This window comes from Rhea pennata, chromosome 1, assembly GCF_028389875.1.
Source record: "Rhea pennata isolate bPtePen1 chromosome 1, bPtePen1.pri, whole genome shotgun sequence".
Classification (NCBI taxonomy): domain Eukaryota; kingdom Metazoa; phylum Chordata; class Aves; order Rheiformes; family Rheidae; genus Rhea; species Rhea pennata.
The window spans coordinates 109586062-109609463 of NC_084663.1; the positions used below are offsets into that span (position 1 = coordinate 109586062).

At 37.2% G+C, this 23402-nt stretch overlaps 1 protein-coding gene across 8 annotated transcripts in view; it reads right to left on the bottom strand.

Annotated features, from left to right (window-relative positions):
• The window catches only part of NRIP1 (nuclear receptor interacting protein 1), a 195691-nt gene that overhangs the window by 125514 nt on the left and 46775 nt on the right, over nucleotides 1-23402 (bottom strand). For 7 of the 8 annotated variants that reach the window (XR_009960998.1, XR_009960999.1, XR_009961000.1 and 4 more), the window contains one exon: nucleotides 14054-14101. The exons of the other annotated variant lie outside the window; for it this stretch is intronic. The gene's annotated coding sequence lies outside the window, so the exon portion shown is untranslated. The remainder of the gene's footprint in view (nucleotides 1-14053; nucleotides 14102-23402) is intronic. 8 annotated transcript variants of the gene reach the window in all.

A 23402-nucleotide genomic window follows, 5' to 3' on the forward strand; every position in this document is an offset into this window, starting at 1 on the left:
TTTCGATAGGTAGATGATATGCCTTAAAGTAGAAACAAATTCATCACTGCTGCCCAGGACAAACTAGCAATGCAAAATCTAGTATGTTGGCACAACAGGAAGGAAATATGTTGTCCTTACAACTCCCAACTGCAGCAAGCCATTAGAAGGGATGCATGATGGAAACGGAGAAAAGGCTGCTTATAAGGGCATTCCTGGTAGATCTTTATGGGAGGGCTTTTACTTCTGTATTTTTCCTGTGTATTAAATCTATTATGGTGCAACAAAAAACAGTTATTTCCAAAGCAGTTCTTGTAGAACATCTCTACTGAGACTTCCTTGGATGAGGCTGTAGGCTATAAAAATCTATTTTTAAGAAGTACAACAATGGCACTCCTACCAGATGCATGTAAGATCCATCTTAGGTTTTAGTTGTATTACACTTGTCAGTGACAGCATGAACACAATTCAGATACTGAACACTGTTCAATATTGCAATCATTATACCACACATGCCTACTCCTTCTCTCATTCTGTTCTAAACTAGCATAAATATTCAACAGGAGCAAAGCTAAGTATCTTTCAACATATCTAGCTCTGCAGTTCTCTTTCAGAGACTACAAGCACATTGAAAACTTATATTTAGAAGTTTAAAAGGAACATATGCAGGTGAAATCCTTGCCTTCTTAAAGTGAATGAATATTTATGATTGATTTCCCTGAGGCCAATTTTTAATTCAAAAGCTACAAGCACCTGAAAGTAAAAAGATCTAAAAAAGTAAATCAGAAGAACAGCTTAATAGCCATGAAGTTAATAGCCCATATACACCCCTGCAGAAACGTTCCCATACTATGATACTGTAAGTCATATACAGAAACTCTAAACACTGAGCCATTTCAAAACAGAATTAAAACACCAGAAATGCACTGTAGTGTAAAGTGCGTATGCCCATGTAGCTAAGCATCAAACAAAAAAAGTTTCAGGCCCGTAACTAGAGTCTCAATCATTCTCTCTCAGAGATAGAGGTATACCAGAGCTTACATAATTACCTGTAGAAGATGCAGTTTTTTATCCAAACATATGATTAAAACTTAAATTTCAATTCATTCAAATAGAAATTAGCTACCATATTATTGCTCCTTCAAAAACCCGGGTGCCTGTGTGTGGACTTTTGCAAAGTTTCAATCCCAAATGGATTAAAATCTGAAATAATGAATCCTTGGGGGGAAAAAAATGCATGCACATGCATGCATGCATGCACACACAACAGAAAACCCCACAAGGTTTCTAATGAATATATTAAGTATCTAACAAGTGCAGCATTAACAGACTAGCTAGACTTACTAATTTGAATATTTGGGAATGCACCTTGTTTTGGAAAAATATATTTACCTACTGCCACATTTTCATATTTCAAATGGGAATTAAGCTCACAGCATGCCATTCTTAAAAAGGAACAAGTAGCACCTAGTATCTTGTGTTTTAAGTTTGAAAGAATAAAATTGCAAATATTTCAAGGTTTGTTTATTATCTGATAAAGAAAGCCTTACAGGTCACCTTCAGTTAAATCTCTGAGCAAATGCCCTGTGAATTACGCCAATATTTGGTAAGAAATTATTCTTTGCAGCTCTGGCTAATAAAAAAAAAAAATAAAATAAAATAAAAAGACAATGCACTTATGCAAATCCCTCAGGTACTCAAAAAGTCTACTTCAGAAGATGACACCTGTAGACAGTTTAGTTTACACTCAGGAACTATTCTAAGAACTGTTTTGCCACCTCGTTTTTTCAGAATTACTTGATGCTAGGGAAACTGATAATTTTACAGAATTCAGATTGATCCAAGGGAACTATCATTGAAGATAATTAAATTTGAAAAACACAATGTATATGGAATTAAGACATCACCAATCCTTTTAAAAAGGCTATTCTGATCCAGTGCTGCATCAGTTATTACAGTGTTATGAAACCCTGCATGACCTAATGTACAATAGGAAAAATGCAATTAAGTCATCTGTCAAGCACTGAAATTACATCTCAAAAAACAATCTCAAAAAATACACTTTATTTATGATGGGAAGTCAGGTAATAAATTTCAGGGTTTGAAGGCAAATCTCAACTACGAATTTCCAGTGAGTTTTGAACCCAGTACACTCTTCTTTCACTATCTGATCCAAAACCTGGTCACATGGAAACAGAAACAGTTTTGGAAATTAGTATTTAGCTGTTAATAGTCATTCAGCAACTTTTTTGCAACACCCAGACTGTACCAGAAAATTTCCCAGGACCCCGGAAAGTGGTTTTAATTTTTCTTGCTATTAGGTAATATTCCAGAAATTACCAGAATTGAATAAAGAGAAAAAGACAGTAAAGAAACAAGGCAGAAAAGAGAATGGAGAAGCTCTTCAAGAAATACAGCTCCTATACCCCAGGAAAGACTGATATAACCTTAGTGCAATGAACCTCTATCAGTCTCTAATATCTGTGAATCCCTAGACCTAAAAATCATATTTATCTACTATGACAAAATAAATTGACCAATTGCATGGCCAAGAAGGCATACTAGATTTAACTACTGTATTTGTTGTTTCAACTCTTTTCTCACAGAGTTTTGTATCCTAACAAATAAATAAATGTTCATTTTGCAGAGGCTATTCTCAGTACCTGCATGAGGACACAGATCACAGCTCATGAAATCAAGTTTACCTAGACAGAACTAAGAAAGAAACATTACCAGCAACACAAGTGCTGTAACCTGGGGAGACACTCCCAGAGTGAAGTGCATGGCTAAAATGAGACCTACATCCTTTTAAAAGTGCATAGGGAGAAACTATAGGCATAGCGAAGAGAATATTAGAATGTATCCTGAACTACAGAACCTGTGCATGTCCAGAATATTAATATTGCTTTTCCATTTGTTGCAGGTTTTTTTGTTTGCAAGCTACAGGTGTCCTTGGCAGTCAAAAAGGTTTTAATGTAAAGACTGTAAAAAACATTAAGATCCTTTGGTTACCAGAAAGTATTACTGCTGCTCTTTCTCTTTCTCCATATATAAACATACATAAGCAGATTGCCTTCCATAGGCTTCATTCAAGATTATACGGAAACTCTTGTGTAAAGAATTAAGGCATACATCTTGGAAGTCAGCAATGGTTAGTAGATCCCCCCACATAAACACCTACTAAAATAAACATTATCCAAACTACAGACATTGTTAGAATGATTAATATACAGGTTAGATGTGTACATATATACATACATAAAACCCTTTTTATTAACTGCATTCTGGAGTACTTTTATGACATGATTAAACTGTTTTACTTCATTATGCTTTATTTTTAAATGGGGATGAATCAAAACATGCATTTGTAGTGCTAAAAAATAAACCAGTACATGAAATTAACTTCTTTAATTTTTTAATAAAATGAACTGTCTGTTAAAATCTACTGTAAGACTCAGAAAAGGTCTCTCGCCAGCTCATTTCCTTCCCACTCTTGTGTTCCCAAATGTAATGGCTACAGCCCACCACATCAACCAGTGGTTTAGTCCATCATTTTAATTATTACAGATTTGAGGAATACAGGCCGGCAATTACAGCGCCAGCTTGGAATCCAGGGGTCTAATTACTCCCCTCACTGCAGACAGGCTGACTTCTGGTTTTACTTTTCTGTATACCCTATTTTTCCAGGTAGCGTATTAATGGCTGCAAACTTCTCAGAGATAATTGAGGATAAATGTACTAAAGCCTGTGAGTTGCCCAACAGCTCCAGTAATAGCACTAAGTACTTAAAAGAAAGATTGTTGTATGATTCCCTGTCCTATAGCTGTCTACAGTGAAAGACTGTGGAGTCCAATGAAATTAAACTCTGTAGAAGAATTCCTAGATGCACTGGAAATTGCTGCACAATCTTCCAGTGAACTAAACATGAATATGGAAAATGAGACTAGCTGTCCCAGAATGATTTCTTTTGCTATTACACTCAATTTGTATATCTTTGATTTTGGCAGGCAAGAGGGACACAGTCTGAATAGTGGGATAAGCATGTGAAAACTAAGGTTCTAAGCAATAAAACAGTCCTGATTCAACAACCCACTAAAGCACAACTAGGGAGCTGCACAAATGCACAGGTACTTCAGCAGCACTTAAGCACGTGCTTTATGAGAATCAAGTATTTAAGTGCTTTGCTAAATCCATGCTCCCTGTCAGAAATCTAGTGAGATGAATAGAGCAGCTGAGACCTCTTCACAGTTTTGCTTCAGGCTGTCAAGACGTTTTGAAGGGTCCCTTTGCAAATGAAACACCAAAAAAAAAAAAAAAAAAAAAAAGAGAGAGAGAGAGAGAGAGACAGAGAGACAGAGATCAGCAGAAGTGATCAGATTGTGGAGCAATAAATAGGTGACTTCTACAGTTACACATCTAAAGAACTTGGGAATCAACAGGCCTTGTTTAAAATAAACTCATAAACATCAAATTCTTTCTTTCCTACAGTTTTAGGATGTCACTTTGAGAAAGCAAAATTAAGCTTCTTCCCAAGAGATCAATTTCTTATTCACTCCTTCATTAGCCTAGTGGTTGACTCCAAAGGACATTTCAAACATGGAAAAGATAACCTGTTGCTTTTAAAAGGCTGTTGGGACAGGCCACGCTGGGAATCATGTTGCAACAAAAGGAGTTCCAGCTGCTGCTGCCAGGATTTCTTGTGGGGCTCCAGCAGCCTCAACCCTGCAACTGAATCAGAGCTGGGTTTCCTCCATGCCAATGCTGTCCTGCTGGCTGCTGCAGGACACAGGATTATTATTCACTCTCTAAAATATCCCCTCTGGACAAGGGCAGAGTTAGCAATAGCCAGAGCCATTAAGTTATTGCTAACTCTTGCACAGGTAAACAAAAAGGAAAGGCCTTTTCCCTATTGCTTTGTTACTCTGCACACTGCCAAACATAACTCTGACTGTACTCCCTCTTGCCAAGAGAAATTCTAGACATCAGACAAGTTTTCTCATTCAGTGTTTGGGGGGGGGGGGGGGAAAGGTGTGTGACTGGAAGAGAACAAAATGAATCCAACCCAACCCTTCTGATGGCTTTGGCAATTTAGACAGGAGGATTCTGAACAATATGCAGAATTTTTCTGCAATAGCTGACATCATAGCTCAAGAAGAGATGCAAAAAACCAACCATTTTGATGAAGCGCACTAACACCAAGTAACTCAACACTCCTAGTCATGTAAGAGAGACATGAACACAGAACTAATGGCACAGCAGATATAAAAAATGTTTTTTTCCAGTAAGATATGACAGACTATTGGACTGAACTGTTAGTGAACCAACAACTGCGTGGAGGACAAAAAGACTATTTAGACTTATGCAGGCCTTTGTTTTAAGGACTGTTGTATTAAATGTAAATGCTAACTAATGCAGATGCTAATTATGGCGCCAGAGTCACACAAGGAAAGGGGAGGCTGTTCATGCATACTCCCTCTCTGGCGTGCAAAGGGGGATTCAGACATCTAATCTCAGCGCTCTCCGTCCCTCGCATGGGATTTCCCCCAGCGCTGGAATCTGAGACTCACCCAGACCATGCCATACCACCTCGTGACAACGAGCAGCTTCGGGACGATGCGTAATTTATCAAGGAGAAATACAATATTTCCACTGTCTGTCTAAATGAGGTGAGGAATATCAGAGAGATTTCTGTATTTAAACAGATGCCCTTTCAGGGAGGTGACAAAGCAGACTCTGCTCATTTGTGTGCATAGGAGGTGAGAAGCAGAACTCCTCAAACTCAGAGGCAGTTTGAAGAGAGAGTATTTTCATATGAAAGACTTAAAATCTGAATGGTGTTGGCTGAATCACGGGCTTTCACCAGACATGGGGGAAGAGCTCCAAGGAAGAACATCCATTTAATCCTGAGGAAGGCCTCTCCCAGGAGAGGGGACAGAATGACCGTAAATGACAGCAATCTGAGAATGGTGGCTCTTGGTGAAAAAGGTATGTCCTCACTGCAGGCTGCAGCGTATGTAAGAGAACCAATGCAGTTTAGGTGCCAAAGTAAGTCTAGCTGGGCAGCAGGGAACCCCGTGGAGGTCAGCCTGCCCTGAGAAGCAAAGTGTATTGACCTGGTGCTGCACTGCCGCTGCTCACCCAATTCTGGTGCCCAACCCACCTCTGCCACCTCCTTGAGAAAGCAGTGTGCAGCGTATACAAGCCTTGAGGCAGACATTTCTGCCTAAGTTACAGGCAACTGATGTTTCTGAAGGTTTCTTCACAAGTAGCAGCTCAGAAGATTTGCACATGTGCCCTAGCACTGTGCACAGCTTAATCGAAATCTGTCTTGCACTTTAAAACCTCCTATTAAGAAAGTTCAGTTTATTTCAGAGAACCCCACATATTTAGCCATTTTCAGGCCTTTGGCACTCTCAAAACAATAGCTAAAGTCAGCTTACCTTAAACCAGTATTTCATATTCTAACTAGCTAAGAATGAGCCTTGCAAAAATAGTCACTTGCAGAAAACTCCACCTTGTGCATATTGCAATATACCTCTGTAAATGAGCACCTCACAGAAGTTTCAGTCAATTTCTTTGCACAGACCCATGCACACATATTTGTTCTCACAAATACTCCTGGATGAACACTTCTGTTTAGTACTATAACTGTACTGTAAGGAGGATCTTTGAGTTTGTCAATCAGATTCTGCTAACATGCACTCATCAACTTAGAAATAAACTATCTTTGCCACCTCTTTGCCAGTTCTAACACAAAATGGAATGAACATTCGAACTACAAATGACACCTGTGAAGGAACTGAGTATTTAAAATCTAAAACCCTCCCTTACACAAGTGACAATTCGGTGACCTTCTGCTATGGAAATCAAAAAGGGTGAAGGAGGGACCTGGTAAGACAGAACAGTGAACCTTGCCCCTGCTCCCCCCAGTATAGACAGGAATCCAGAAATAGGGCATACTACTAACTCCCCTCTAATTTTGGTAGCATGGTGATTAAAAGACCAGAAATATAGTGAGCATGAAGGCTTTCAGCAATTGAGTCGTCTTATTCAAGAAGCCAAAAGCAAATAGGCACAAAAATATATGCCAAGAACTTTTTTCAAAATATAACATTGCAAACCAAACCAATTATAATAAAATAATATACTGGTAGGTACAAGCAAATGGAGAGTGGATGCATATTTCCAATCTTGGTAAATCATTTACATTAAAATATTCAGAATAAAAATTTTACAACTAGATTCCCATTCCCCCCAAACTTGCAAAAAAAAAAAAAAAAAAAAAAAATCACTAAGCATTTAACTACGTGGCAACTCCTCAAGAATGGAATCTTATTAGAATACAGTGGAAAAAAAAAATCAATGTTCTCAGGACAGTTGTGCTTCTAAATTATGATCAATATATGCAGATAATGCATTTCCACATAACTCTGACCATCTAATTTTGGGACAGATCCAAAGATATGGCCAAATCTCCAAATCTCTCAGCACCATTGGTGTTGTTGGATTAACTTTACAAGTTTGGCAACTTGTCACATGAAAAGTCATTTTATGTTATTTTAACCAGGATTTGGTTGCACAATGCAGAGCTACAACACACATTGGCTAAAACAAATATACAACTCTTACTGACTGTAGTTATGCTCCACTTAGGACCAAGTGTCTCGTGATTAGTTTTGAATTCAAGTCACTTTCTTTCCATAGAACAGGTTTCAACTAACAGAAAAGTATAATTCCACTGTAATGTAAAATATAGGATCACAGTCTTTTAAAATTTGCAATGATACATGGGGGGGGGGGAAAAGCTGCTTTAATGATCCTGGTGATTGATGGGGTTGATTTTAGTCAGAGGAAGGACAACATAGCCTCCATTGTAATGGGGGATGTAGCCTCTTGTAGACAGTTTCAAAAGGCTAAGGACAAAAAAAAAAAAAAAAAAAAAAAAAAAGCTCATATAATTTCACTTAAGTGGGAAAGGAAAAATCTGCATTAGCAAGAAGTCCATACTAGATCATTTACAATGACAAACTGATTTTTTTTTCCAAAATAGTAATTAAATCAAATGAAAATAAAGATACACCATTACAACTAACTCTAGCAAAATCTGTGGAGAAAAGGCTAACAACATACAGTAAAAAAAGTTCCACAACTTACCACTGTGCCAGAATTAATCTAAAAGCATTTGTAATATAAATCCCCAAGTAAAAAATTAAAAGCCTTTAAAGTCATATAGAGGTATATAATACCTCTATATAATTACTTTGTTAACAATATTCTAAAATACTAGGACTCAGGCTGCAGCTAAACTTGAGCCATGAATCAAATCAGAATGACTAAAATACTGACTTAGCTAAAAACAAAGAAAATGCTTACTCTATATTCACTGCCACAAAGTCAGGATGGTAGGAACACTGGATGGCTGGGAAGGGGAAACCATAAACACTCACGACACGGAAACACACTTTTGAGGTAATTTCTCAAGTTTTATGTTGATAAAGATGACAAGCATTTTAAGCAGAAAGATGATATGCTGTCACAAAGTTGTGAAAAACAGCTCTTACTAATATGTTTTATATCTGTCTTTCATGAATGCTGCATGAAAGAAATAATTGCAAAGTAGCAAGAAAAAGCTATTTATCATTACTGCTTGTTCCATTAGTGTCAAGTAAGTTGAAACCCATACCCATTTAGAAATTGTATAGAGCAACACAGATGTGCTGTTGATCTCTGAAGAAAGTGTGTAATTTTCTACATATAGGAGCATTACCCCAAATTGAAAGATCTATTAAAAATAAATCTATTATTCCATATTGGCATCACAGAAGTATTAACTAATTTGGGGCCATCTTCTACAGTAGCTGTCCAACAACTTCACTAAGTCTTTATAAAAACTACTTGCCTAAAGCATTAGTTATACAAAAACACACTTAAAGCACATGCTTAAATTCCACGCTAGCATATGTCCCAAATTAAGCCCATACTCAAGAACACTGATGAGCAGAAATGGTGCCAGTGAACCAGAGTTTAATGGGCTTAAATGGAGCCCCATCCCTATCTGAAAACAATCAGTCTTGGTTGCAGATGAGACCCCTAGTAATAAACAAAACAAACTAGCTCAGAAGCCACACATTTACATATATACAAGAATGTGGTTCCACAGGAATTTTCATCTCACTTAGGTGTGAAGATGCTGTCAAAATGCGTAGCCTTGACTTCCTCTACCAATCTTCAGCTGCTTGTCCCTGCCACCTTCCTTGCACTGAAATTAGCATTCCTTTGGAAAGATCCTAAGAGGCAAGTAGGACTAAGGACCTGGATCATGGCAAAAAACAACCCCTCCCCCCTCCCAAGTCCAAACTTTTGACTCCACTTGGGAATGCACAGCTGGAGTGCTGGTGGAGAAGGACAGAGAGCAGGGCCTATTCCTTTCAGCGTCAAACTGCACTTACATCAAATTAAAGAGGCAGGAGCATTGCTATTTGTGAGATTCTCTCACTAAGAGAAGACTCCATCTTTAGACAAAATTTAGGAGAGTTCATTGTAAGATAAAGAAGATGCACTGTTTAAGAAGTATCCTTTAAGCACAATCAGGAAAACCCTGCCACTGCGTGAAGCCCTCTGCAGTCTGAGACACTGGAAACAGAATAATTCATTCAAATATTTAACTTTTATATTACACTGAGGCATCCCATGAAGCTGGAGTATAAATCCTATTAAACTGAACTTGATTTGTCCATCCCTAAAATAGAATTGACATACAAACACAAGGTCAAGGTCACAGATCAGCAAGAAAGATTATAAAGACTGATGTAAGAGCTGGCATTTGATCACAGCTTTTTTTTTTTTTTTTTTTTTTTTTTTTTTTTTTAAGTACATTTACCAGAAATATCACTATTTTTTCTTCACATTGGTATACTACATCTTTTAAGTTTTCATGACCTGTAAGAATGATTGCCTTGTGCTTATTTATTTTAACACTGATGCTAGGCAGCCTATCAAGTAAACTAAAGAACTCTAATGTTAAGCTAAAAAAAAGCAGAAGAAACCACTTTTGGTGGTCATTTTTATTTTATTCCACTGCCTGTCGATACATATTAAATGACAAATCCAAAAGGAGACCCCACTGACAAATACAGGACATGACAGAGTAAGACCATTGCTAAAGAATCAGGACCTCTGTTTACAACTTCATCCACTATGAGTTATTTATCTTAATACAGCAATTGTATATTTGCATGTGCACATCCAAACACAACACTCACTCATCTATCCTAATCATCTGTATGCACAGCATATATTTCTCAATTTAAAAAGAACTCTTAACACAAGGTCTGTGCAGAACACAATCAAACTAACCTCTTCTGTAATCATGACAACATTAAACCTCCTAGAAAGCTTCTTTAACTTTGAATGCTGAGCAAGTGAGTGGATTAGACACAGCAGCAACAGTTGAAAGACTCATTAAAACTCAACTGCTGAAAATAGTTAGCAATGAAAGTCATTCACTGATCTATCCACCCACCCTCCCACTGATACATTCTCAAAGCTTTGAACACACACTGAAGAATATTTAGCTTACAGGTCACATCCACTAGATGTACCTTCTGACACTTAAAAAAAAAAAAGAGAAAGAAAAGATGTCTTGGGCAACAGTGTCCTGTGACATTCACACATGTAACACCACCACAAAGTTTACATGCTAATTATAATATCTAGCAACTTGAAGAATGGTATAACTTATACTCTTAGTCCTGAACCCCCACTTCAAACACTAACATAGCTCTGGTGTTGGTCTAGACATGACTGGGAGCCATTTATATTTAGACAGAGAGCTGCCTCTATAAATAGGACTGTTCATGTTCGTATAAAGCTTTTACTGGCACTCATTTAGGGTGACCTGCATAACTCACTTGTACATGGGCATCTCAAACATTGCCAAAGAACCTTTATGTCATCACACACCCTTCTGCTTCTTCTTTCATCCACATTTCAACATTTGTTTAGATTTTTTCCTTTTAATCTTTGTATAGGTTGCAACACTACCTGCTTGACTGGGTTGGCTCAGTTACTAATGAAGAGGCCTTAAAAGAAAAGGACAAAAAATACAGTTTTTTTTTAAGAAAAGATAGCTCCTCGTTGAAAACATCCTTCAAAAGAATTAGATTGTCACACTTTCAAGCTACAGCATCACCTGAGCTACTAGAGCAAGATACAAATCTCTCCTGAAGCCTATGATAAGAGCTTCTCAGTGCAACAGCAAGGGTGTGTCTAGCCATGATACTGATTCATGAGATCTTAAAACAGTCACTAGTTTAAGACAAACTGAGTAATTTTCAAATCCCAGGGTAATATAATTTGCACTTCTTCAGTCTCTGCTTTTCTAATGCCTTTAAGCAAAATAGAAGAAAAGTAGAGATATTTGTGGTGGAATTTCTATCCTACCTACTTTGTAAGTCTCTCACTTCTTGGAAAATGTTAGGGGGGGAAAAAAAGAAATCAGGCAATGATTACGGTTCAAGATACAAAAATACTAGGGGTTCATTCAACATCTGCAAACAAATCAGCAACTTATTCTGAGATGCTGAGAAGTAAACATACACAAAGACGTTTCACAGCCAAGAACATTCAAAGAAATGCATAAAAATAATAAATAATAAAATAATAATAAAAAAAAAATCATGCATTATCCGGTCAAGTTCATTGAGCTATATTGCAGTGAATAATTAATTGTTGTTTCAGTATTGAATTAGGTGTTCTCTCTTGCTTACACTGTACTTTTAACAATTATAACCAAATTTTATTAAAACAGATTATCAGTAGTTAGGTGTTTTGGTTTTTTAAGTTCACAAATTTACACTCTTCGCAACCCCTACAAGGGCAAGGGATGTCTGCTAGTTCTGAATTTTGGATCATATCGGAAGCTCCTCAAGTTATAGGGATGTCCTAAGTTGCTATCAATGGGCAGTGAAGGTTTAAGTCTCTTTCTTACCATGACACCTTAAACAATGTCTTAATCACAATTCTATTTTAGCCTTATGTAGAGAACTCTAGCAGGCAGTGTCAGAGTTTTCAGCAGAGAGCGCCTTAAAACGTAAATGTACACCGTTTTGAGAGTGCCCTCTTCTAAAACAGAGTAATGACAAATTGCAATAAATTACAAGCCAATAGAGCAGTAGAAATGAGCACATCACGTAGTACAAAGAAGAGAACACTTCTGAACAATTCAGTAGACAAGTAGTCCATAACAGTGGATTATCTGATACACTGGCTATTCATGCCTTAAAATAAAAAAAAAGGTACTTTTTTCTTTTTTTTTTTTTAATTTCAACAAAAATAGTCTCTGATTACATTTACATACGTGAAACAACAAATCAAACAACTTTTGAAAATAATGTTGTTATAAAATACTGTTTAGATAACTTTTAATAGCAACTCCTTTAGTTTTGCATTTTGTCTTATTTCTTACTAACACATGTAGATCTATGGATTTTAATAGGACATCAAAATAATGGCAAGATTATGCTCATGTACAAATACGTGCTTGAGGGAGGCATCAAACTTCATGCAACATGTATTAACATGGCAAAATCAGGCACATGATAAATGGACATCTACTATACTGAAAAACAGTAATAGAACACTAGTTGAGGAGTCATGACTAGTAAAGTTGAATCTCTGAAAATTAAAACAGATCTGTTCACTTTCAGAATATGGATGCTCTTCCTCTAGTATTAGACACTGCAAGATTTCCTTTTCCAAACAACACCTGCAAGATTGATTATTCCATCTTGCCCGTTCCTCAAGTTGTGTAATGCACACCAACCACGGCAGGTGATGTGGTTTTTCCACATGCTGGAATTCTGATACTGATTCATCATCTAAGAAAATCAGATAGCAATTACAACAAAAGGAAATGGGAGCTAGGTGTTGAACTCCCTTTTATAAATTTTATCACAGCTGCTTTGGAAAAGAACAGAACAAATACTTAAAAAATGTAATTAAAATTATGGTCTGTTCATTTAATATCTACTGATAAAGTACAGAGAGAGGAAAGCTGTCATAAAAGGAAATAATTTTATCTCATGAATCTGGTAAGGAAACACAAGAGACTCCAAACTAGTCTGAACTACAAAATCATTATCTAGACATTACTTCTAGTTTAACTGGCCATTGTAGAGATCTGAGCATGGCTGAGAAGTCACAAGCCAAGTCTTCAGTGTTACATGAAGCCCCCTTCTCTTAGTGTATCAGGAAAGGCATTTCCCAGCTCAATAAACCACTGAGAAGCAACTCCAGTGTTTTCTGAATCAGTGTATGATCAACATGTATCAGGCAAAATATCTTATCTGAAGATAAGCTTCATAGGCTGCACAGTTTCTCACTAAGCAATTATTTTCTTGTTTCTTCTCCTTTTAAGAGTCTTTATAAGAATTCTGTCAGGAAGCAAAAGGAGGTTTCTGTCCAGCCTCTGTTGCTAAATTTGGTCAGTGAATGATACTAAAGAACTCCACTGATGATGACATTATTGTCATTTCTTTCATCAGTTCAGGCTCATAAAAACTTATACAATCTTACATAACCATAAGACAACTCACAGATACCAAAATAATGCAGAAATGAATTACAATGGACGCAGACATAAAAGCCAAACAGGGCAACAAAGGAAGACCAGGAAAAACAAAAAAAATCAAGAAAACAAAAATCAAACAAAAAAACCCCAACAATCCCACTCTTCTCAAAGAACTTTTACCTGTTAAGGAATATAATTTAACATATATTTGTCAACAAAAGGCCCAAAGTTTTCTGGTGGGCAGGTGATGATATCTCTAGCTGCCCAGGACACTTTTAGCAGATTGCTAACTTGGTACCTCAGTTAGCTAAGTCAGGAGAAAGGAATCAAAGGCTACATGGGCACGAGTTAAACCATCATCTGACTCAGAATTTTTAAAAGGGATAAAGGCCAAAGCTAGTGTGAATTAGATTAAGTTACCACTCAATGGCGGGGGGGGGGGGGGGGGGGGGGGGGAGACAAGGTGACAAACTTCTTCCCAAGTTCAAGTGCAGAAACTCATACCTTAAAAGCGCAATGCTGGTACTTTGTGAATCCGCTTTTCACTCCTCCCTGCCAAAAACAAATACATTATAATCAGTATGTAGAAGCTGATGATAGAAAACAATTTTATTTCCACCGTAACAGGAAGTACATTCTGTTAATTCAGTATTAGCTCATGAAAGGGAACCAGTCTTATTTCTTAAGAAGGTGTCAACAGACTGGACTAAAATAGATTTCTTCTCTACAGTTATACTTGCGGTCAGTGTCTGACAATATCAACGAATGACTGCTCTGTATCGGAGCTGAGGAAGCTGATAATGTCTTATGGAAGAGGGGATTGGTCTCTGTGGCTTGTTAATACTATCCAGTTTGTCACCAAAACTTGTCATCAGGAGATTATTTTCGTTCTGACACTCCTGCTATCCACTTACCCACAATGACTTCAAAAATAAACTTGACATTGCTTTCTGCTTCTCTAAAATCTTATTTTTCTTCTCCTGCTATTATACTGAATGGCTAGTCTCATTTAGACGTCTGTCAACTCGATACTTCCACAACCCATGCTTCTGTAACATCACCAACATCCAAAGACTCTTTGAGGCTACACAAAACACAACTGCCCCTTGTAATCCTCCCCCCCAAGATGCTCTAAGCATAATCCTTTACTTCAAACTCTGTTATTTTTCTCTTGCTCCTGATGAGATTTTAGCTTCGCCGAGTTCTACAGACATGAATCTTTCCTTTCTAGCCACATAACCTAAATGACTCGCTGCATCCTTTTCCTTACCCTTTCATTTCCACAAACATACATTTTTACAGTAACATTCAGGCATCTCTCTCACAAGAAATTCCATTATGCTTCTGCAATGCTCCCTAGACCGAGATCACCTACACTCTTGATGTTATTTCATGCTCTCCTCAAACTGTAAATCATCACATCAAAAACTAATCCAAACCACCAAAATACCGTCTTCACAAACCACATGGCGAAACACAACTGACGTATGTTGCTTGCCTTTCCTCACAGACTTCCTACCATGCTATTTTCTTCTTCTCTCATCATGCTCTATATAAGTTTAGAATAAATACATCTGCACCTCTATAATGATGACTACGTATATAACATGAATTATGCTGGACACCGTTAAATGAAGACCTAGAGCAACACCAGCCTCCACAATAAGTATGTTTTCTCCTCTCCTCTTTAAGAAATTCATGGAGCAGTACACTAACACATGCTGCCAATTTATAAAACAATTTTCACCTGATACTTTTCTATTATTACAGAGGATTGGGGAGAAGGAAGAGTAATACATAATAAAAGATGAACATAACACAGATTAATGATAAGGATACAAAATGGCTAAAATACAGTATAGAAGGGTTCTTTTCTGAATCTGCTGCTAATTGAAAGTTTCATGAATGCTCTTCCCTTTCCCTGGCTGGTACTATGAAGAATCCCTTAGCCTGGGACAGGCTATTTTCAATTCAGAGAGTGCAGATGAAAGAAAGACCAGAAAAGAAAATACTTTCCCTGGGAAAACTTATTTTCAGAATGACTTTTTTAGAGTATGTATGTCTAGCATGATAGCAAATGGTGCCAAAGATGATATGAACAAGAAAAGTTTTGAGGAGGAACTTGAAAGCAGAGAAGGTATTCATTCCAGGGACCTAGCTAACCATAAACCCAGGCCTTTTTCAATGAAACAAAGGAACAACTCAGTCCCTCGTCTTAATGAATTAACCTTTTGGGCTCAAAACAAAAGACTTGATTTTGCAACATCCCCTCTTTTTTGAGCACACTTTCTCCTCCTACTCCTCAAACTACAGAATTGACATACTGGGTTCAACTCCTATTTCAACTTAACCTCACTTTCCTCCAAAGTCACTTTGTTATCTCTCACCTAAATCACATAATCCACAGCTTCAACCATGGTACTTCTGAAGGTGAACAATCTGGTTTACCAAAAATAAACTAATGGGATGTATATTCCACTTGCTTTCTTTATATTCTGCCAGGCTTTTGAGAACAAGTCTGTCTGTGCTTGACATTTGCTGGGAAACATCGCATGGCATAATTACTATTGTAAGACTTCTTATATTCCCATAAATTCACAGAGTTCAACCCCAAAGTGCTTACAAACTAAGATAAGACATAGGGACAACTAGGCAGGAAAGGTGATTTGTAGGGAAAAAACAGATTTAATGCAGAGAAGTTGCAATGGTCGGTGAAGGCAGATAGACTATTTAATCTGCTTAGGAAACTGTGTCACAAGGAAGTTTTGAATAAAAAGAAGAATACAAACACGATTATGTAGAATGCTATACTCTAAAGGAACACAAACATCCTGATTCATTAAAACATAAAGCCGTTGGTGAAATTCTAGATCATACAGTTAAAAATAAAATAAAATAAACATATTACTTCACCATGGTAAAAAGTATTTGCACTGAACTGCAACAAACACCATGTTACTATGCATATGAATAGGCAATCAAAATCTTCAGGTTTGCATCAGTTATATTCTGATCTTGGTCAATGGAACAAGAAGGATCAGATGAGCTAGAACATCTTTGACCCTTAATCTACTGTTCAGAAAGGAGGAGTGGAAAAAAAAAAAAAATCCGTAATTCATTCCCTACCCATCAGCTTAAGACCAAAAGTTCCAATCATATTTGAAAAAAAATCCAAAATGAAAATTTTAGGACACTAAACAGTTCTTGTAATTCATTTCCACACAAGATATGAGCACAGATTAACCATGGCCTCATGTTTGCTAATGCATCTGAATGTAATGCATTGTTGAAAACAGATCTCATTATCTTTTTAAAAATCAATTATTTTATTCACCTTTAATTACATTATTTTAAAGCAAATGGATACTTCCCAAGAGCAAGCACAATCCATGTTCCTATATATACACCCATCAAGAGAAAGGTGATAGTATTTATGACTGCTTTCTTAACATGCGTCCAAGACTAAACTAGTTGATAAGAGTAGGTCAGTAACTTCTTTGCAACTCTAGGTGCTGCAAGAAAAACCTCTTTTTTCTAAATATTTCTCTTTGGTTGTCTGGCAAATTAAATCACTGGCTTAACTTTTGCATAGTAAAGCTGATCTAGTCATTTTTTATTTCAAAATGGATTGTGCTTCTTCATGACTAGCTGAAAGTTACAAAAATCTGTGACACAATAACCTCATAAATCTTAGAGAGCAGAACAGTAGAAATGCTCTTGGAAGCACAGTACTGTTGATAAGAGTATTTTTCCTCCCTTGACCATTCAGTGAGGTGTTACTATGTGCAAGAATCCACATTTGCAACTTGCATAAGTGCATCTAAACTATCCTTCCACAAAATGTTTTTTTTTAAGTCACAGATTTAAAAAATCCCCAAACCAAAAAAACTTAGAAGAAAATTGAAGTTGACTGAACATCCTGAGCAGACTATTTTTCTTCAGTGCACTATACAACCATAAATATGTCCCCTCTTCATAAAGCTTGATGCCCTCCCCCACCAAGCTGCAGACATGAGGAAATATTTTTGACTTTAAAGGGGATTTTCATATACTAGTTCATCCACCATAAGACTCTGTAAAAGGAGAAGAACATCCCAAGCTATTTCAGTCTTGAGTAAACTCCAGAATTCAATTGTTTACTTTATTACTTATATATAAAGCGAGATCAGCTATAGAAAAATAAAATCCACTAATGGCAAGTAAGAGTCACTTCTGTTACTGAAGACCTATTTTGATTTGACAACAACTAAATATCTGATAGTAGATAGCTAATGTTCATTACACACTGATCACAGTAATTTCACTCCAACCTTGTTTACCAGGACCTCCCACTATATCCGCTGTATGGGTCTAAACCATATTGGAGGCTACTGGGCACTATCAAAGCAGCAAGAAAAATGTTGTTCTGCCTCTGAACAGAACACTACCAAATAAAACATCACTGTGACATATTCCCACTTTACAGATGAGGAACTGAGAGCACAGAGAAAGACTAAGTGACCTACTCATAGTCACATGAAGTCCATACTCATGGTAGAAATGGAACACATATTTTGGGAATCTCAGTTCAGCATTTCAGTAGGAAGATATTGGAATAATCCGCCTGTTGGAGAGGCAGAACAAAACAACTGTTGATTACAAGAAACTGGAAGACATACCAAGAATCACCAGAAGAAATGTAACTTGCATACCACAGTAAATGTCTTTATCTTCCAAAATAACAAAAATAACCTGCGCTGTGACCACCACGTGGGGAGATCTGTATCAGTCAAGAATACTAAGTTTTTCCACTATACCTGCTGTGGTGATGTTCTCTCCAAGAAAACAACCATGTCAGTACTGAACTGGAAAGATGAATGATGGCACTAGGGTCAAAGACATTATTCCACCAACCTCTGCTATTTCTCAGAGATCTGCCATGCTGAAACAGCCCTAATGAGCTGGCCAAACCCAATTTAATTTATGGGAGCTGGAAGGATCGCAGCACAGCAGCAGCAGAATTTTGCAGCAAAACACTGGAGCAGTCCTCATCCACTGTCCACTTGCAGCCTCATTCTTAACCAAGAGCAATAAAGCTCTTTTTATTCAGAAGCAAGGACCTTACAGACTGAAGTATGAATAAACATGCATACACATATTTAAGCACTTCAAGATCCCTCCTGCAAAGATCCATTTTTATTCCTATACTTTGCAAAACCGTAATGTCTTGCTCTTCATCAGTTTAATTCAGCTGCAACACACTCAGCATCAGACTGCTTGGATGGATTAGAAGCAGGTTGTGCATTCATTCATTTGTATGCAAGCCTACAAACAAGACTCCAGTAGTCCAGAGTAGAAGATGAACTATGAGGGAATCAGAACCAAAGCCGAACTGGCTAGTAAATGACAACAGATCACTTTTAACAAAAAAACAAAAAGAAACAAACAAAAAAACCCACATGCCAAATTGAGTTGCTTTACTGACCAGTGTCCAGGTTCTGGAACCCTGAATTATATCCAACTTGACTGAAGGTCTTGTGGAAGTCGCATCAGTTACTAGAACCGAGCTTTCAGATACGAATTTGTCTCCGAGTAAAACACAGCCAAAAGCATAGGAAAAGTACCAAACCTTTGAATTGTTAATAATCAGTGCCACCTATGGTTGATGTTGTAGAAGATAAAGATCCAAATAAAGAAAAAAATTGTTTGGCACTTTTAACAAGCCCCAAGGTTTTCAGATCGTTTCAAGAGAATACATTAGACAACGAAAAATACTGTCTTATCTACTCTAGATCATTTACCTTTAGTTTTCCAGCAGTAGGACAATTGTGCTAGTACCACAAACAAGTCTCGGTTCTTTCCACCTTTATACAGTAAGAGCTTTGTGTGTGTGCCTTAAAAACACACAAAAGAAATTTGTCAGTGCAGCTTTCCGCTTTCTTATCTTACCACATTTGGTCCTTCAAGTTGGACTGTGCTCAACTTTTAACAGTTTCAATTCAATCATTCAATCTGATTCTGACTACCACAGACGATTTGTACAGTGCTCCATAAAGAAAACACAAGAATTTCATTTTAGAGGGCCCTGCAAAAATTGCCCCCGCTACCCTAACAGAATATCAGCAACATTTGTAAGTTTTAGGGAAAGGTATCCAATGCAACAGACAAAATAACTTCCTCAAGAGGTTTAGCAGCTCTCTCTGTGCAGTACACAGGGCCATTAATTACACAAGTGCCATTAGCATTAACAGAAATTTGGTAGCAACAGCACTAGTTGAATTAACATAACATTGTCTTCAATGCTTGCATGCCAAAACTGCTTAGAAGAAGTTAAGCAACACCTCAACTTCCTCTCTTCCTTATTATGCTAAAGTATGATAACAGAAGGAAAGGGGGTGGGGATGCAGAACTGCAATTTCACAGCCTCAAGCAGGGCAGAGCTACCTTTCAGAAAGCGCACAAACTTCTAAAACTGGCTTGATGCTCAAGTGTCAACTCTTACTTAAAACTTGACTACATACACTCAGAGAAAAGGTTGTGTTACACACAGTCTACCAAAGATGGAATCAATAGTATGTCTAAATTGTAAAGTAAGGATGTTTGAAAAATCTGATTAATTTCATGTTCTTTAAAAAAATTACAACAATACTTGTTTGAGTAAGAGTCTACCGCAGGCCAAATTATATTCCAAAATTCTCATCAAGCTTTTTACGGTTTCAGTGGTTTCTAAAGCTAGTAGCGTAAGTTTAATCCTGCAAATATCCTTCTACTTTCCATTAAAAAGAAAAAAAAAAATCGCATGGTACCCAAGCTGATATATTCCATAGTACTAGGAAAAGTTAGCTATTGAGAGCAGACACTGATCTTTTTTCCTCTTATGACTTGACCTGAAGCAACTATATCATACAACGCATCTCAGTCATTACACTAATGATTGACACAAACAATACAACTCCCAGAGCTAAATAAAAAATGGAATAAGAAAGAGGGAGGCTCAAAGCAGTCACAGCAATTTTCACTGTTAAAAAAAAAGGGGGGGGGTTAAAGGACTTGAACTTAATCACATGTCATTTTATTTTCCTCTAATCATTTAATGTCATAGGTTGAATTATTTATGAATAAGAGTTAATTGCACTGAAATGCAGCATTACCCTGTATTTACCTAACACCTTTCGCACAACTTAACAACCTTCCAGTAACTGGATAAAATCTACCAGAAGTCAATACTGCCTTTAAGATAAGAATTAACCATTTCTGCAGCATTATTGCAACTGACTTCCAAAACCTTGTTAAATATGGTCAGTTCCCTTTATCTTGTAATCTGTGAAAAATCTGTGCAACTGTTTTTACTGCCTTCTGTCATCATTACAACATGTGTTTATACAGTTTTTCCAAAAAATTCCAGGGGGAAGAATAACTCACTCACAAAATATTTGCCTTGAATAAATAATTTTGACTAATTAGTTTTAATTAAATTAGTCATTATTCAAGTACAAACAATCATATCACAGAGTCCCAGTATCTGGGCTTCTTAAAAATGTTCTTAGCTGTCAAAAGATCTATGTGATAAACAACCTACATGCATAAGGATGTATTCACACTCTTTGGAAGGTGTAAAAAGTAAGCTCAAGGGTACACTCATATGAATATACCGCATATCTATAAAATGTTAATCTCAAGTCTGCAAGGCAAGGCCATATGACAGAAGGAACTATAATAATGCATGGCCACTCTTCAGTGTACAGCATTTTCCAAGTCCCTGATTTCCTTAAAGCAACTCATTTATTTGTCACTTGCCAGGACAATGAGTAGAGAGAGGATTTTGCCAATACCCCTCTAGTTTGTGCATAGTGATAGTACACCAGAAAAGATGGATTTTCATTTTCTTATCAAGTTATTAGATTAACTTTACATCCAGACTTAGATGTCCAGGACAAGTCTGCCACCTGTCCTAAACTTAATTAGTTGGGAATGTCTGCACAGCAAGAGCAGATACTTCAGATGTTTTGGAGTGGCTGCAAGCAAACATTCAAATAATCATAAACACAACTTCAGTGATGCCAAGAATGAAGCACAGCTCTCTGTGAAACCCCCTGAATCTTATTAATGGAGTGCTTTTACTTCCCATCAAACACACAATTGACATCAGCTGAGCATCTATAAAACCAGAGAAATCTGCTAGGCTAAAGTCTAACTGACATAAAGAAAATGAAGAACATCAGCTTCCTCATTGTAAAACGGGTACATATTTCTGTGTTAAGGGAAGAAAAAGAAAGAAAGAAAGAAAGGGAAAAAAAGGTTCAAATACTGTAAGACTTTTCCTCAGCTTTGTTCTTGTTCTGTTTATTATAGCAGCACAACATTCAAGATTTTCATATTGTTATACCTCCCCTCACCCCCTCCACCCCTGCCATGTAGGAACAGTGCAGATTAAAAACTAGAAAAAACATTCTCATTTAAAGACACAAACACATCAGTGTTCCAACACATTTTCCCATTTCAAAGCTAAACTAAAGTCTTAAGATATTAACTAGAATTTTATCTGTGTAGTTATGTAGTAACCACTGACACAGACGCGAGCCACTGAACATTATAGAGAGAATTCTGTTACCAATCTGCTTACATTGCCATTGGCATATACAACAAATTTGTCTCATTAGCAGGGGCTACTTAGTTCATTGTAGTAAACAACGCTGCGGATATGACAGTCTCGCATACTTTTCATTCATTCACATATTTTTCGGTACTCAGGCTTCTGGCATCTGCCATAGAAGAGCTGAATGTTAAACATTCCTGGAGTGTCACAATATGTAATACAATAAAACAGATTACAACCATACCTTTCTTTCACAGCAGTGGTGCCAAGCACAGGTACACTGTAGCAATCAATTTGTTCTGCAGACAGTAAGGCTTTCATAGAATACTAATGCAAAAATCTCTTTTCTTTCTCCTTTGACTTGACTCCCCAATGCCCGGGTCCCGACCAATACAAGGAGGAGGGCGGAATGTCTTCTGCTGAGATAACCACAACTACTAATCAAGTATACGTGTACAAGGGCACAGGATTAAGCCTCCACCAAGCTTGACTCAGGCACCGAGAACAGCTAAACACATGCATACCAAGGTCAGAATTAAACACACACACTCACACACGCACGCGCATCTACTTGAGTGAACTAATTTATCACACTTTACCACTGACGGCTTTCTACCTCAGGGGAGTAAAATTACATCCTGGTGAACCGACGAGATTTAGACACAACAGCACCCAACAACAAATCTGATTTCACAGAAATGGGAACTGTGCTCTTAGATGAACGCTCCTCTCCCTACTTAGCAGACTGTTTCAGAAACTCTGCATGCGTGTGTGTGTGTGTGCATGCCTATGTGCGTGCGCACACAAACAAACATGCACACGTATGCATGCATATGAGAGAGAAAGAAACTGAGACTTCTGCAGAGGCTAAAATGGAAAGGTACCATTAAAGTTCAGAAGCAGGTATAACTTGCTTCAGGAGAGTTTTAACTGTATTTATCTTTATGTTTCAACATAATCAATCTATCAAGTCTAATTACTCCAGAAGAAAGCATTTTACTATTGTCTAACATTGCAAATGTCAAACAAGCTGTTCATTTACCTTGAAGTTTATTAGCATAGAAATGCAACATGAAGATGCTCTCATAATATTATCACTTGTACACACAACATATTTTCTAAAACCCACTTAACAGGTTATTATTGGCTAGCATAGCTGGATACTGTATTAGCTCCTAAAATAGGCAGGGCATTATCTTAACTATTTCACCCTGGAGCTACTACAAGAGTTTTTCTTTAAACATTCAATTTATTTTTTAACTATTCTCTTTGGTTCTT